Below are 15,222 nucleotides of genomic sequence, written 5' to 3' on the forward strand. Positions count from 1 at the left end.
GCTTTTCCTTTTAGCCATGCACAAATATGAAAATTTTTAAAATTAATTTTGTTGAAAGCAAAATTTTTTTACTTGTTATTTGTTTATTTTTTTAAGAAAAGCGTGTCTTTAAACATAATATTTTTTTAAACTGATAAAATATCACAAGATAAAAAATTGTGCAGTTTCAAGTTTTGTTTATTTTCGTTTCATTTTCAGTAAAATAAAAAAAATATAAATACGATACTGAAAGTTTAGTATAGTGAAGACATAAAAAATACCGAGAGAAATAAAATATAAGGGCATTATAAAAGGAATATAAAAACAACGAAAGGAAACAACACAATGGAATGAAATAATAAAGAAAAACAACATCTTTTCCTTTGTCAAAGGTGGCGTAAAATAGAAAAATTGTAACAATACTGTAATCCAGTAACATACAGAGGTTTAAGGTTATTATTTATTATTAATATTATTATTTTCTTTATCTGACAAGAAAATATTAATCCTTTCGCTGTAAAAAAGTAAAAGAAAATAATCTGGTCTTTTTCTCTTTACCGGTGTATAAAAGACTACGTTATACCATTCGATCAAAAAACCTAAAATTTTAAAAGTTTTTATAATTAAATCTTCCAATCATTTAAGTAATTGACAAACCAATTTTAATTAAAAATGGCTACATCTATGTAGGATGGGCCATAGAATCTTGAAAGGCTTAATTGATGGGAAACGGAACCGATCACTACCACATAATCACGACCTATTATCCTTCTACGCGTATATATCTCATTTCAATGAGGAATTGTATTGTAATTGTAATGGAAAAATTATTGCCATTCTATGAAATAAACGTACATATGAAACAGTAGATAATTATGTGCGATATCTACAAATTATTAAAATTTTGTGGTTTATAAGATCCTATTTCTCTGTTAAAAGCAAAGTATTACAAAGAGTGCTTTAAAAGTCCCTTCTATCATTAAATAGTTCCATTGTTATATTAAAAATCGAAGAATCAAAGTTTTTCACTGTTTTCTTACTTAAATGTTACGATGAAATATTTTTATTGGATTTAAAAAACTGATCGATCAGAGTAAGCAAGAAACATCTTCAAGTTATAGCGGATCGAAAGATAAAATTTTATACTGTTTTTACTTCCTTGTACGAAGTAAAGTAAGTATTGTGATCGCGAAAAATTTCTGTTATCAGATTTCAACGGAAATATCCATTTTGACCATCCCTGAATCCATTTTGACTAGTTTCGACGTGACGTACGTACGTATGTATCTCGCACAACGATTAGCCGTAGGATGTTACAATTTTTGATTTAGGTCTGTTGTAAAATCTAGTTTTGCACCTCCCCTTTTGATTGAAATGACTGGACCAAAAGTGTCTAAAAACCCCTGAATCTAAAAAATTTAGATTTTTGACTTTTTCTTTACTGCAGTAATAAGCCTTCACCATATATCACAAGTATTTTCATTGGTACCGAGTTTTCATTTTTCCATTACAATTACAATTACAATATAATTCCTCATTGAAACGAGATATATACGCGTACAAGACAATAAGTCGTGATTATGTGGTAATGGTCATTTCCTTTTCGTTTCAATTAAGCCTTACAAGATTCTATTGCCTACCATACAAAGATGTACATCTTTGTACATAAGATCTACATCATATGAAAATATTTTACCAATTACTTATGTGGTCGGAAGATTTAACTATAAATATTTAAGGACTTCTGATCGGCTGATATAACGTAGTCTTTAATACACCGGTAAAGAGAAAAAAGAACAATTTGTTTCCTTTTATTTTTAATTAAAATTTTAATTAATGAAATATTTGTATCTTACAAGAGGAAGGCACATCGGTTCAAATCCGACTTTTTTTCCTTTTTTATTTAACTTTTATTTTTAATTTAAATACATTGATTTATTTATAATTATTAACCTCTGATAGTAAAAGAATTTTTACAATAAATAATAATTCAATAATAACAAAAAAATAAATATGTAATAAAAAGATATAAATGTATAAAATGTATATGTAATTTAATAGGCTTACAAAGAAGTCATGTGGCGTCCACATCAGATTTTTTTTTTTTTTTTAGTTTAACAATGAATTAAGTTTATTTTTATAAACGTTTCGGTAAAGAAAACTTTACATGTAAAACTCCAGACGTTCATAAATCAAAATTGTGAGATTTCAATAATAATTGAGGGCCTGAAAAAAAAAGGGGTCCAAGTGATTTTTTTTGACAAATGGATCTGAGCAGTGCAACCTAAACTAGAAACATAGGAAAGTTTAGCTGTAAAGAGATCCAAGTGATTTGCCTGTTCAGTGATGCTTTCTGGTGGCAGTGGATATAACTACTCACTAGAAACAAACATCTGTTGAGTGGCAAAGGGATACAAGTGACACTTGGATCCCTCTGCCTGTAAATAAAAAACTACTAGCAGAACTGTTAGATTCACGTCAGTTGTGGACATACAATTTGGGAGTGCACAACTTAAGCAACAAAACAGCTACAATGTTCATGTGGCCAGAGTGTGTGGGATCTAGAAGCTCACAAGAGATTGTCTTGCCTTTTAAAATAAATAAAAGTACTTCCTTTTTCTGTTAAACACTTGGACGCTTTTAGTGACAACGCTGGAGGCCAAAACAAAAACAAAAACACTGCGAAATTTTGATGTTTCATTGTCAGCAACACCCAAATAGAAACAGTAGACCACAAGTTCTTAGTAAGTGGACATTCATTTCTCGAATGTGATCAAGATTTTGCTATTATTTAAAAATGCAAGAAGAATAGCTCTTTTGTTTTTGTACCTCAGGATTGGTATACTCTTGTGTCAAAGGCTGGCCGAAAATTTACTGTTACTGAAATGAGCCAAGAAGATTTTAAATCTATTGATGAAATGTCCAAGCACATGAAAGGTAAAACTGTAAAAGGCGTAAGGAAAATGCAGTGGCTCCACTTTGAAAAGACATCTCCTGTTACCCTTTACTACAAAGAAACAGTAAATGATGACTTGCCTTTCTACAACCTATCCTTGAAGCAGACAACTGGCCGACCGCCAACTACAGTAGTTCAGCTCAAATCTTTGTATGAAGGTCCAATCAACATCAAAACACCCAAATACAAGGACCTGCTAGGGCTGTTGCCCTTCATACCACCTATTCATCACGAGTACTACAGGAGCTTGCCTCATGGAGCATCAGAGTTGTAACTCAACCTGCAGGAGATGACACAGATGAGGGTGAAGAGGATGAAGATTATGATGATGGTGTGCTTGATTCAGACTATTAGGAGGCTCAATTAACCTGAAATGTCTAACAATATATATATGTTACTTAAGTTATTACAATGACTTTTGCTTACGGTCTTATTAAAGCTTTTTATACTTGATTAAGTGTTTTTATTATTAAAACCATATTAAAGGCAAAGAGGTCCAAGTAACTTTTGAGCAACAAACGGGTCTAAGTGGTTGCCAAGCAACGCAAAAATAATACTTTGAGACATGTAGTCTTCATTAAATTTCATAATATTTATACATAAAAACAACTAGACATATCTAGATTCCAAAAGTAAATTGGTAAACAGCAAAAGATTATTCCAGAATTTATTATAAACAAGTAACTTTAGACTAGTTTTTCCCAAAACGTAAGAAACGTCACTTGAACCCCTCTGCTTTTCAGGCCCTCAATTTATTTATCACTGTGTTAAAAAAGTTACAGCATAATAAAAGAATTGAAGGACGTTTTATTAAATATTACTGATTTATCATGTTCCACATAAATACGTTTATATTTTTAGATATTTAAATAAATTGTAAGGTGAAACTAATTTCATTTGTGATAAATTACACGATTCGGACTCGATCGGCACATTTTTAAATAATAAATATAATTCTTGCGGATGAAGTGTTTCGTATCATTTAATTCATATTAAACAGTTATTTTATACAGATATAATTTTAATTTATTAATGACAGCGCAATAAGTTTTGGTATGAGACAGACCTATCTATCAGCTCAGTAAAAGCAGTTACTTTTATACGGATTTGAATACCAGATCGAGAATACCGGTGTTCTTTGGTGGTTGGGTTTCAATTAACTCACACCTTTCAGAAATGGTCGACCTGAGACTGTACAAGACTACACTTCATTCTCATTCATCCTCTGAAGTAATACCTTATGGTGGTTCCGGAGGCTAAACGGAAAAAAAAAGTATATTAGTCTATATTCAGGGACTTCAACATCGTATAATAACAGCGCAGATGGGTAAAAAACAATTCATTGCACCATTCTGGAGTTTAAATGTGTATTGATCAGATCCAATCTAACCTAATCTAACAAAAAACCTTCCGCTAGTAAATCTTATCGATTCTTCTATATCAACTAAAATTCCAAAAATCACCCAGGAATGTAAAAAGAAGTTTATAATTTACCTTGTTCAAATGGTTACATTTTAATGCTTATAAATATGTATTGGATTCTAATTAACAAATGCTTGCTTACAATTGCAGATATAACATGCCAGAGATACATTTATTACATTAAAAATAGATGCAGCTCTCTACACGGCCACCGAATTAAGGAAGCATTATTAGATATTCCTGAATATCTAGTACTGTTTTATCATCCTATAAATCAACCGACAAAAAAATCCGACAAATGTGAAGTTACTCATATATCAGAAAATGATGACGGTCTTCCACTTCTTAGATGTACGAACAATAAGTCCTATTCACTAAGTTATATTTTAAATCTTGAAGGAACATTACTGATAGGAAAAAGTAAGAAAAATAAATATCAGATCAAATAGTTACCTGCAAAATTTCCGATTTTACTACTGAAATAAAATATAGCTGTAAATCGCTTATAACAGAACTTTAGGCTAATAAAAATGTACAAGATACATCATAAAATTCGTAATAAAATATCACAATGCGGTCATAAATAATGATGTAAATTCTATATCATGTTTTTTTACAGTAAAATGATGTCTTGAATGTAAATCATAAACACGATCTACTACACGAATGTAGATTCGTATATAAAATAACATTAATTCTACCAACATGTATAACACTCCTTTACTTTTTTATAATGTCCCATTTTGTTTTTATGATGCTTTACGCCTATAAAACAAAATTATAACAAGTAATAAAACGTAATTATTATCTCTTTACCTACTTCATTGCCCGTAACTATTTCCCATATTATATATCATACGGTAATATAAAAGACATAATATACAGAAATTAACTATTTTAAATATATATTTCACAGTAAAACGGCTTCCATATTTGCTTTTTCTTTTTCATTCTAATTTTTACAAACAAAATTCCAAGCAATAATATCCAATTACTCCAGAAGACCAGATTCTTTAACCTGTATCAGATAACATAATAAGGGATAAAATTAATTAATAAAAAAGTAAGCTAAAGTAATGATCAAACTTGATATCTTGAATAATTTACAATTAATGAATTAACATCCAAATCTAGATGTTACAAATAAAAATATAATAAATTATTTTGTAATCTCCCCCCTCCCCCCACCCCAACAAGAATTAATTGTAGAATCAAGTGATTGTAGAATCAAGTGGAAATTCACATAATTATACTCATTATTTAGCGATAACTGGTGTAGCTGTTAATTAAAAACAATAACAAAATAAATCTACCGTAAAATCTGTTTCTAAGAAAAAATTATTACAAGCCTTATCGTAATTGTCATTCTGAAAAAAATGGCTTAGTGTTTTGTAACGACATTTCTTCTTTTATGGGGACACTTTGTAATGAATATAACCCAACAGAATGGCGCTTGTTCATTGATTCGTCTTAAGTTAATTTAAAAGCTGTGCTTCTGCGTAATGGCAATAAATTCCCTACAGTACCTGTGGTGCACTTTGCTAGCATGAGAGAAACATATGAAAACTAAATTTATATTGGAAAAGCTTCAATATGAAATGTATGAATGGAATAATTGTGGTGATATAAAGATAATTGCACTTATTCTTGGTCTGCAGTTTGGTTGCACAAATTACTGTTGTTATTTTATGTGAATGGGATAGTAGGGACAGAAAAAATAATTTCATTAGAAAAGAATGGCCTAAACGTGAATCACTCATTCCAACAGAAAAATGTGAAACATGACTCATTGTGTAATCCAAAAAATATGTGCATCTACCTCCGTTACATATCAAACTAGGATTAATAAAGAATTTCGTCAAGGCCACGGACAAAACTCCTGGTTTCATGTATTAAAACTTCCTAAAATTAGTGATGCATAAATTAAAGAAGGAATATTTGTGGGTCCACAAATACGATCACTAATGTATGATCAAAGATTTGAGGAACTATTAAATTCACAGGAGAAATTAGCTTAGCAAGCATTCAAATATATTACTCAGAGTTTTTTGGGAAATCGAAAGGCGGAAAATTACCGTGTACTGTCAACGATCTTATGTAAATTTGGGTTGTAATATGTCATTAAAAGTATACATTTCCTGCACCTAGATGTCTTCCCGGAAAATCTTGACGCAGTGAGCGATGAGCACAGTGAAGACTTTCATCAGAAGATTTCAGCTATATAAAGGAGATAAAAGCGAAATGGAATCCCAATATCCTGGCCGATTATTGTTGGACCATTAAGAGAGATGCCACACAGGCAAATTATAGCAGAAAATCGTCATTTTTTACTTTATAGGCGAGTCAAATGTTTTAATATTGTGTAGTTAAGAATGCAGAAAGTATTAAAATGTTTGAAATTATAAATGCCTGTCTTTAGGAAACCTTGGGTGAAGGGAAAAACCAATATAATATTTAAATCAGGAGAAAAAATACTATCAAAATTATATTTTTTCTTCCTGAGACAAAAAGAAATTCTTTTGTTCCCATTGTAATAAGCTCTTCATAATGGTAAAAGATTAAGAAAAAAGCAATCATAAAGCGGTTATTATGATTAAGCGAGGCGGAAAGGATTACGTAGAGTGGTTGAGGGATACAATAAGTTGGGTATGATCCTTAGACCTGGATTAGGGAAAAAATAAATCAAGACACCTTACTTACTGGTGGTATATAAAGTGTCTGCATTGCATACTCCTTAAGAAATTAATGTTTGTTGAAGACAACGATTAAAGGAGAAAAAATTTTATACGAAGTTTATTAGTCATTGAACATCATTAGCCGAAGAAATGATAACATAAAGAAAAAAGTTAAATATCGAGAAATTTAGAGGTATAATAAGTAGAAAATTACAAACAGTGACGACAGAACAAAATAACTCGATGCTGTATAGTACGAGGGCTGTCCAGAAAGTAACTTACGTTTTGAAATATACAACCAACCAAATAAAAAAAAGAAATTTTATTATATACATTTGAAAGGGACAATCTTAAAACTATTTTTCTACATAGTTGCCATTTAAATTGAGGCATTTATCGTAACGATGCACAATTCCTTCTCTTTCGAATTTGCCGCCTTAAGATTTCTGGCACCCATCTTGCACAAAACCTGTGATAACTAAGCTTCTCCGATACAATTTCATGCAGTAAACGTCGTGAAATTTGGGGGAAATGAAGCAAGAGTTCCGTAATCGTAATGTGGCGATTTTCACAAATTTTATCGTTGATTTTCATCTTCAGTTCAACAGTCACTGTGGTCCTTATCATGAACATTGGTGCGGCCATTTTTAAACTGAATGCACCACTGCCTCACTCCACCTTCACTCATTACTCCATCTCCGTACAACTCACAAAGTTGCCGATGAATTTCAACCGGTTTGAGGGTTTTTGCAAGTAAAAACCTAATCAGTGAATGCATCTTACAACTCGCGGGATTTTCTATTGAAGCGCACATTTCAAGATGGCGGCTCTATCCCCACCCACCTCCACGCTAGGATTAAACGTAAGTTGCTTTCTAAACCGCCCTCGTGTAATGACAATTATTATTCGAAATTAATTTTCAATAATTTCCCCACCACAAATCAGAATTCTTTTAACTTTAAGATATAGCATGTGGAAAAAATACAAATAGTTTTTATTTTCTAGTAAAAATATAAATCACTTTATTTTTCAATACTTAACAGTGGGACATTTGAAACAGGTGAAAAAACTTTCACGTATTATTCTGTGCCAGTTGATTTGAATTGACTTCAAAAGTACAGAAGCTACGAAACATCGAAAGATTACTTTTAATTTAATTAGTTGACATCAACGTTACATGTCTTTTGACCTTCCTCCATTAGTGGTTAAAAAGTTAGATTAAAGGCAGTACACCAAATTTTAAATCATGAAATTTATTTATCCTCGCGGTTTGACCCGCGCCATATGCATATACAACTTAAAAAACTTACAATAGTTTTTTAGTAATTACGTTTGAACTGTAGCTCTCAAAGTTATCTCTATTCACAACTTGCCGGATAAAATAAATTAATTTGAAAAAATAACAATTTTTCACTAGAATGAAATTTCATAAAACATGATAAAAAAATAAGTGTAAAACCTCTGGGTAAATTATATTTCTTGATATTTTAGATTATTAATACAAAATATTTATTTATTTCAAAGCAACAACAGGCTTATGCCCAATTACAGTCACTTTTATGATAGATGGATTTTGTAGCGTATGAAAATGCCATGCCGGAATTTGAAAGTCTCCAGATGAAAGTCTGAGACTCCACCACGGAATCGGGTACTGCTTAAAACTACCTACGAAATGTTCAGATAAAGGATAAATTGTCAAAATCGGATTTTTAATAAAATCAGGAGGATATCGAAGTTGTTTAAAAACTACTTTACCACCGGAACAACAAAGTTCACCAGTTTCATCATTCTATTTTTTGGCATTGGAAATATTATATATTTTTATCGTGTTATCTACTTTGATATCTTTTAAATTCGGATAGTCAATTTCAGGGTGATAATCAAAATCTGATTTGATACTTGCTATATTTCTTGATTTTGAGCCGAGCGTATGCTTGCTCTTTTTGAAAACGCTATGGGGTAGATTCATGTTGTCTACGATCATAAGCTCTAATAGTCCAAGAAGTTCTCCCTATCTGTGAACCTGCCGACCTAAGCATTATGAAAATATTAAAACCAAATCGAAAGTCAAACCTACGTCAATTATGTTTATGGTTTATGGATTTTACCCGATGAAATTTCTTAGTTCAGGATGTAAAAAACTGAGCAGTACTTTACTTGCGTGAGGATGAGTTCTTACGGGTCGCCGCCAGATTAAACAATGAAATTAAATTTAGTAAAACAGAATATACTTTCTGAACAAGTCCATGTTGATATCGAAATTCAATAATCCACAAACCACCAAAACTGATAATTATGTAAACAGTCATCATTCCCTTTAAATTTATTTTCTTAGAATTTAAAAGTTCTAATTTATTTACTTATAGGTTCTTTTTTTACGATTTATGTAGTAGTGAGAGTAGTGAGGTTTTAACTGTAGTAAACATTCCGGAGATCATAAGAAAGCTACAATTAGATTTCGTAACCATTGGTTTAGTAGTTTTTGTAGTTATCGGGAACAACAAAAAATAAGACCCTCTTTATATGTAGAAAATTAGATTTTATCAAATTAGGATTAACCTAGAATTTAAATAACTATTAATGAGATTATTCAGTGAAGCGAGAAAATAAAATTAACGTTGTACAAATGAACCCATCCACTGGAAAGAATTAAAGCTGAAATGGATCAAACCAAACGGCACCACAGCCTCAAAGGCTTTTTGTACACATATGTCTTTTTGATTCGTTTAGCCCAGTTCTCTTTCCTTAGAAAGTTGCAAGTTTAACGAAAATACAAGCCTATCCTATCAAATCAAAACAGAAAAAAATACATCAGTTTTATCCAAATTCTGGTAAAAAACTATAATCCTCAAAATTAAAATAATCCTCTATTTTTAAGAGAAAAAGATGGTTGAATTTTGAAAAAGATTCCTGAAAATATAATTTCCAGTCAATAAAAAAGTCACATTCTTAAGACTCAACCTGAAAATTCTTCTTTGTGAAAAAATTAGAAAATTCCACAGGGTTCATCAACAGAAAAGGTGTACACACATAGTTAGGGTTACTTGTCGTTTAATAACTTCTTAAAACACCAATTACTAGACAGCAGTTTCAGGCCCTAATTCAGAATCTGTTTCAGGTGCAATAAATAATATATTAAAAATCGTTTTGGTCAAAAAATCCAGTAGACAGTTTCTACTATATATGTTTATAATAGGGTACAAAATTATCGTAGAACTCAAAGATACGTAAAATTAATCACATTTAATCCATCTTATCTTGGTTAATAATACTGTAAAAAATTAAAAAACGAAGAAATGATTAAAAAAAAATTGAAGAAATGGAATTAATAAAAAAATAGATTATAAACTAAACAACGACGAAATGAAAAAAAAAAAATTTTAAATATGGCCTGTATTGTACAGTCACGTTAAAAAAAAAGATCATTACATCTGGAGAAGAAACCGTAGACTTAAAAGTCTGAAGCTTAGAAAAAGATTGATGAAGTTTTTGTTAACAACTCAGCTGCAAAGGGCGTAACAAAAATAAAAAAAAAAAGGGTAACAGAGCGTTTAAAAAATAAACAAAAGAAAACCTAACAATTAAAACATAAAAAAGGAATTCGATTTTCGACAACATTTTTATAACCTGATAAAAAATACATACATTCGCATAAATAAAAACACGGAAAATATAACAAAGTAAACTGTATTACAAAAAGAAATAATGTCATAGGCGTGTATATCCATTAACTGTGTACGACTTAGTCCTGTTGTGGTAGGATTTCTCTAAGTAATATCACGGGGTTAAGTGGATTACATATCTCGATGGGGTGTTATCTAATACAGCTATTATCATGTTACTATATGACATCAAGAACTACAAACACAGAAACACTATTTTCATTAACGAAATTTTGCAGATAAAAAATTCATTAGTAATCCTATACAATCTAAAATTATTAATATTACGATTTAAAAAATCAATATTACAGGTTTATTAGATTACACTGTAATACAAAAAAAATATTAAATGTAATTTAAAAACTAAGTCTACTGTTCTTTTTACTTTCCCACCTAGCGCTACAGCTATAGAAGGAAAGTATTGTAATCGGTCCAATTTGGGCATGTGCGATTTTCACCGGATCTTGACGTTTTGACACCTAAGGAAACCAAAAAACACAGTGTGTGTTCGGTGTTAGGTGTCGCACCCTAAATTACATTTATCTTCACAACTATTCGACCGATTTTGACCAAACTTTGGCAGATCACTTTTATATATGGGGCACTGATGCCATTAAACTTTCAACTTAAAAGGTCAAGCGGTGAGGCTGTAGAGTAAGATCACCCTTAGTATCTCGAGATTTGACCTAATTAAGGTATTATTTTTCTTAGGCACATTACCGTATATTGTTAACAATTAAAAAATAATATTTTCAACAAAAAAATTTGCAAAATCGCACCCCCACCTAAAAAAATGCTCTAAATAAACTAGTGGCTAAGCGAGTATAGTTAAATTAGTATCTTCTCTCACCAGAAGGAGCACTAGTGTTGCACTGACGTACAGTTGTAGTCGTGATCTATAACGGCGGTAGAATTAAATAATTGAATAATATTTAAGTGTAAAAAAGTATTCGAAGTAGCCGCTAGTATTGCCACACCCACGCGAATGAAATACGGTAAACGCGCGCGCTTTAGTTAGAATCACTGAATTAAATAAACAAAAAATATTATATTTAAATAAAATGATAAATATTTTTAATTAAGTTGTGTGTGTAAGCCGGGCATCAGAAAAAAGGTGCGATTTATTTTTAGATTTATTTTTACTTTCCTGGTATCATAGCTCTAGAGCTATGCTGCAAGAAAGAAAGTATGGTAATCAGTTCAAAAATGGGGCACAGGTTTTTCGGTTTTCATGACTTAGGAACCCAAAAAAAATAAAAATAAGGGTAATGTTCGTACTATGTTAGCGTGTTTGAAATTTAATAAATTTTGACTGGATAAACAGATTTTGATGAAATCTGGCACACAGACTGGTATATACGGAGCAATTTGTTGATAAAAGTATGAGAACAAAATCTCCGACGTCGGGGGGTGAGGTAAATAGTTTCTTTGGGATCAACCTTCTCAAAATTTTGCAAATATAACCCCACTTTATATTAAGCTCAGTACATTCGTATATGCTTACCTTACACCATTACCGAAAAAGATTGCTCCAAAATTCTCCCCTTCCCCAAAAATCGAAAAGCTATCTTTTTATTTACTGTATGTATTTAACGGATTTTTTTTTGTATCTCCTTAATCAAAGGAGTTCTGCAAATGACCTAAAAAAAATATTCCCGGATGAGGGAGCCGATCAAAGCTTAAAAACATAGATTTTTTGAATTTATTAAATCTTTTTACATGTATTATTTTTCCACTACGTAAGAATAAATAATCAATGCCAAAAAAGCATAACAATTTTATTTTCAGCTTTTTTTCTTCAAATTTTTAAGGTATGCAAGTGCTAAAAGTAGTTTCAAATGTTTGAATATCGTGCATGCAAAATAGAAAGGAAGAAACTGTCTTGAATATCCACAAAATGACCGAGGTGAATTTACATAAACGAAGACGATATTAGTCGAAAACCAACACCTAAGACTTGCAAGAGACTATATTTAGCAAACTATGTTTTCGCTAAAGTAATTCAGTTGTCACTCTAAATTAAAGGCCATCCTTTACAACGATGACATGTTTGCTTTAACTAATATACTCGTTCACTGTTGGTAGTGATTTTATTAAAGCATCAAATATAATACACCTTCCCGTTAAATAACTATCCTTACAAATTCTAAAACGAACTGCTACCAAAACAATTTCCTCTTTCAATTAAGATAACATTAGAGCTTAAAATATTTGCATATCAATAAGTTGTATAACTGCTAACATCAAAATTAAATTGTTTATTGAGCTATTCAAGTGTAAAATCACTTGTTAACTTACTGTTTCAACTTTGTAACTGACATTAATCAAACTTTATATAAATTTACACTAACTTATAGAAAACTATTGTTTGATAATATAGCCAACCTACACAAAACGAAATAATAATTGAAGATAAATTATAAAAAATTAAACAACTTCATAAAATAAAGAAATATGAAAAAAATTAAATAAATCTGTTTATATAAAAATCAAAAACATGAAAAAAAATTTAATTAAAATACTCCTCAGCCTCAGATTGTTATCGTTAAAATTCTCGTTTCTAACTGTACCTTATATTTGAAAAAAGGAACCCGCAGAGAAAACAAAATTAGATAAGCAGAATAATTAAAATAATTAATTTTTCAAAGAACTTTTTATAATCTTAAAAAAACTGCTACTAATCATTTCATTTAAAAAAATTGATGTAGACTTAAGTGTTAAATAATTTATTTGAAAATTTATCCGAAATCTTTTTTTCGTTTTAACTACGATAGACTAAGTTAGTGGTAACTAAAATATGCGCCTCAGCACTCTGAGGAGCCGCGAATTCCTCACAAGCTATGTATTGTCATTGGTTTAATTTTTGCCGGCATTCCTATTCTGATTAGATAGTGAAAAAAACTGTGAGGGCGGTAACTGTTAAGTATAATCTGCGATATGCATGTTAAATATGTGTTGTCACTGGTTGAATTTTTATCGCTTTCCTATTCTGATTAGATCAGTGGTTTCGAAACGTTTCCAAATCGCGGGGCCCTTTTGTAATGAATAATTTTCCATGGAGCCCTATCCTGTGTAAAAGTATGACTACTTTTAAAATAAATAAAACTCATGTATCTTCTTTATTTATATATATATATATATATATATATATATATATATATATATATATATATATATATATTTTTTTTTTTTTTTAATTTTATAATGTTAAATTAATTATAAATATTTTGGTTAAATGAATTACGAAGCTTTTACAATATTTCGCGGCGTCCCTGTGTAGGGGTCATGGCTCCTCGGGACGCCAGGGCGTACAGTTTCGGAATAACCTGATTCAACTAATTACAATCAACTTATGGGTAGTAGCAGGTCTTCAGTCTGGAAGTAACATAGGCTATCTTGAACTATCTTATATAAGGAGAGCCACTACCCTGCGGGGATAACAATTAAAAATTACGCTTTTTTCAAATTTTAATGATGGTATATCATAAATAAATTAAAAAAAAAAAAAAACAGTTTTTGCTTATGATTTTATTTCGAAAAATTCATCATTCAAACAGGAATGCATCGCGGCTAGCGCGCAGTATGTTTCCGATGTACATTGAAAAGCTGTTAATGATGGAGAATTGCAGGTACCTACCTGTAATACAATTAGAACCTGTGCGATATCCCTACCACTTCAGTTTTTTTACGTCTTTTTGGACTTGAGTGAACAATTTGCCTTCTGTTTTTTTTTTTATAATTTGGAAGAAATCAAAAATTTGTTTAGGCAATCTAATATCATTCTAAATAAATGAAAATAAATGCAATTCGTCTTTCGCTAATTGTGTCTGATAATTTTTCAATTTTTGGTATAAAGTTTGTTATTTGGGATTAATTTTATCTGATTATTTTGAAATTTTGGTAAAAGCTGTTCTTTATTTAAAAAAGAAAACCTTCTACGAATTAACGATTGCTATCTACAATGAAAATACAATATACGAAGTTATACGTATAAATATGGAATGAAAATTCTTTAAATCATGACACGAGATGGATATCAAAATTCACAAAATAATAAAAGCATCACAGCAGTATTATCATAACATCAGCGTAGGAATTCTCCTGTGAGCAACAAGTAGTCTCCGAAAAAAAAATCACATTTTAACTGATAACAACACAGATATGAAACTACTTTACTCAAAAGATCACCAGAAATTTTTTCGATCACGCTTCTCTAATATTATGAGCAATCAAAATAACAAATAAAATCAGGGCTTACAAAATTTATCAACATTAGAAAAAGAAGGTAACCTAAAATTGTAAAATAAAATAAAAAATATCTGCATTATCACCAAAAAATCAAAATTATAAATAACTGTGAAATTATAATATATACCACTTATAGCCAAATTATGATTATAATTATACGAAATCCTATTAGATAATTCTATTTTAGTGTTAATATACACATATTTTAGTTTAATCTGTAATTCGTTAGTATGTTTATGATTATTGTTTGACAAACCATGAAATTACGATAAAATTACAC

At 30.4% G+C, this 15,222-nt stretch overlaps 1 protein-coding gene across 2 annotated transcripts in view; it reads right to left on the bottom strand.

The window, feature by feature from the left end:
- Window positions 1-15,222, bottom strand: part of MCU (mitochondrial calcium uniporter) — a 770,244-nt gene that overhangs the window by 490,392 nt on the left and 264,630 nt on the right. The window lies entirely within an intron of this gene.

The sequence above is a fragment of the Lycorma delicatula genome, chromosome 10 (genome assembly GCF_047948215.1).
Source record: "Lycorma delicatula isolate Av1 chromosome 10, ASM4794821v1, whole genome shotgun sequence".
Classification (NCBI taxonomy): Eukaryota; Metazoa; Arthropoda; class Insecta; order Hemiptera; family Fulgoridae; genus Lycorma; species Lycorma delicatula.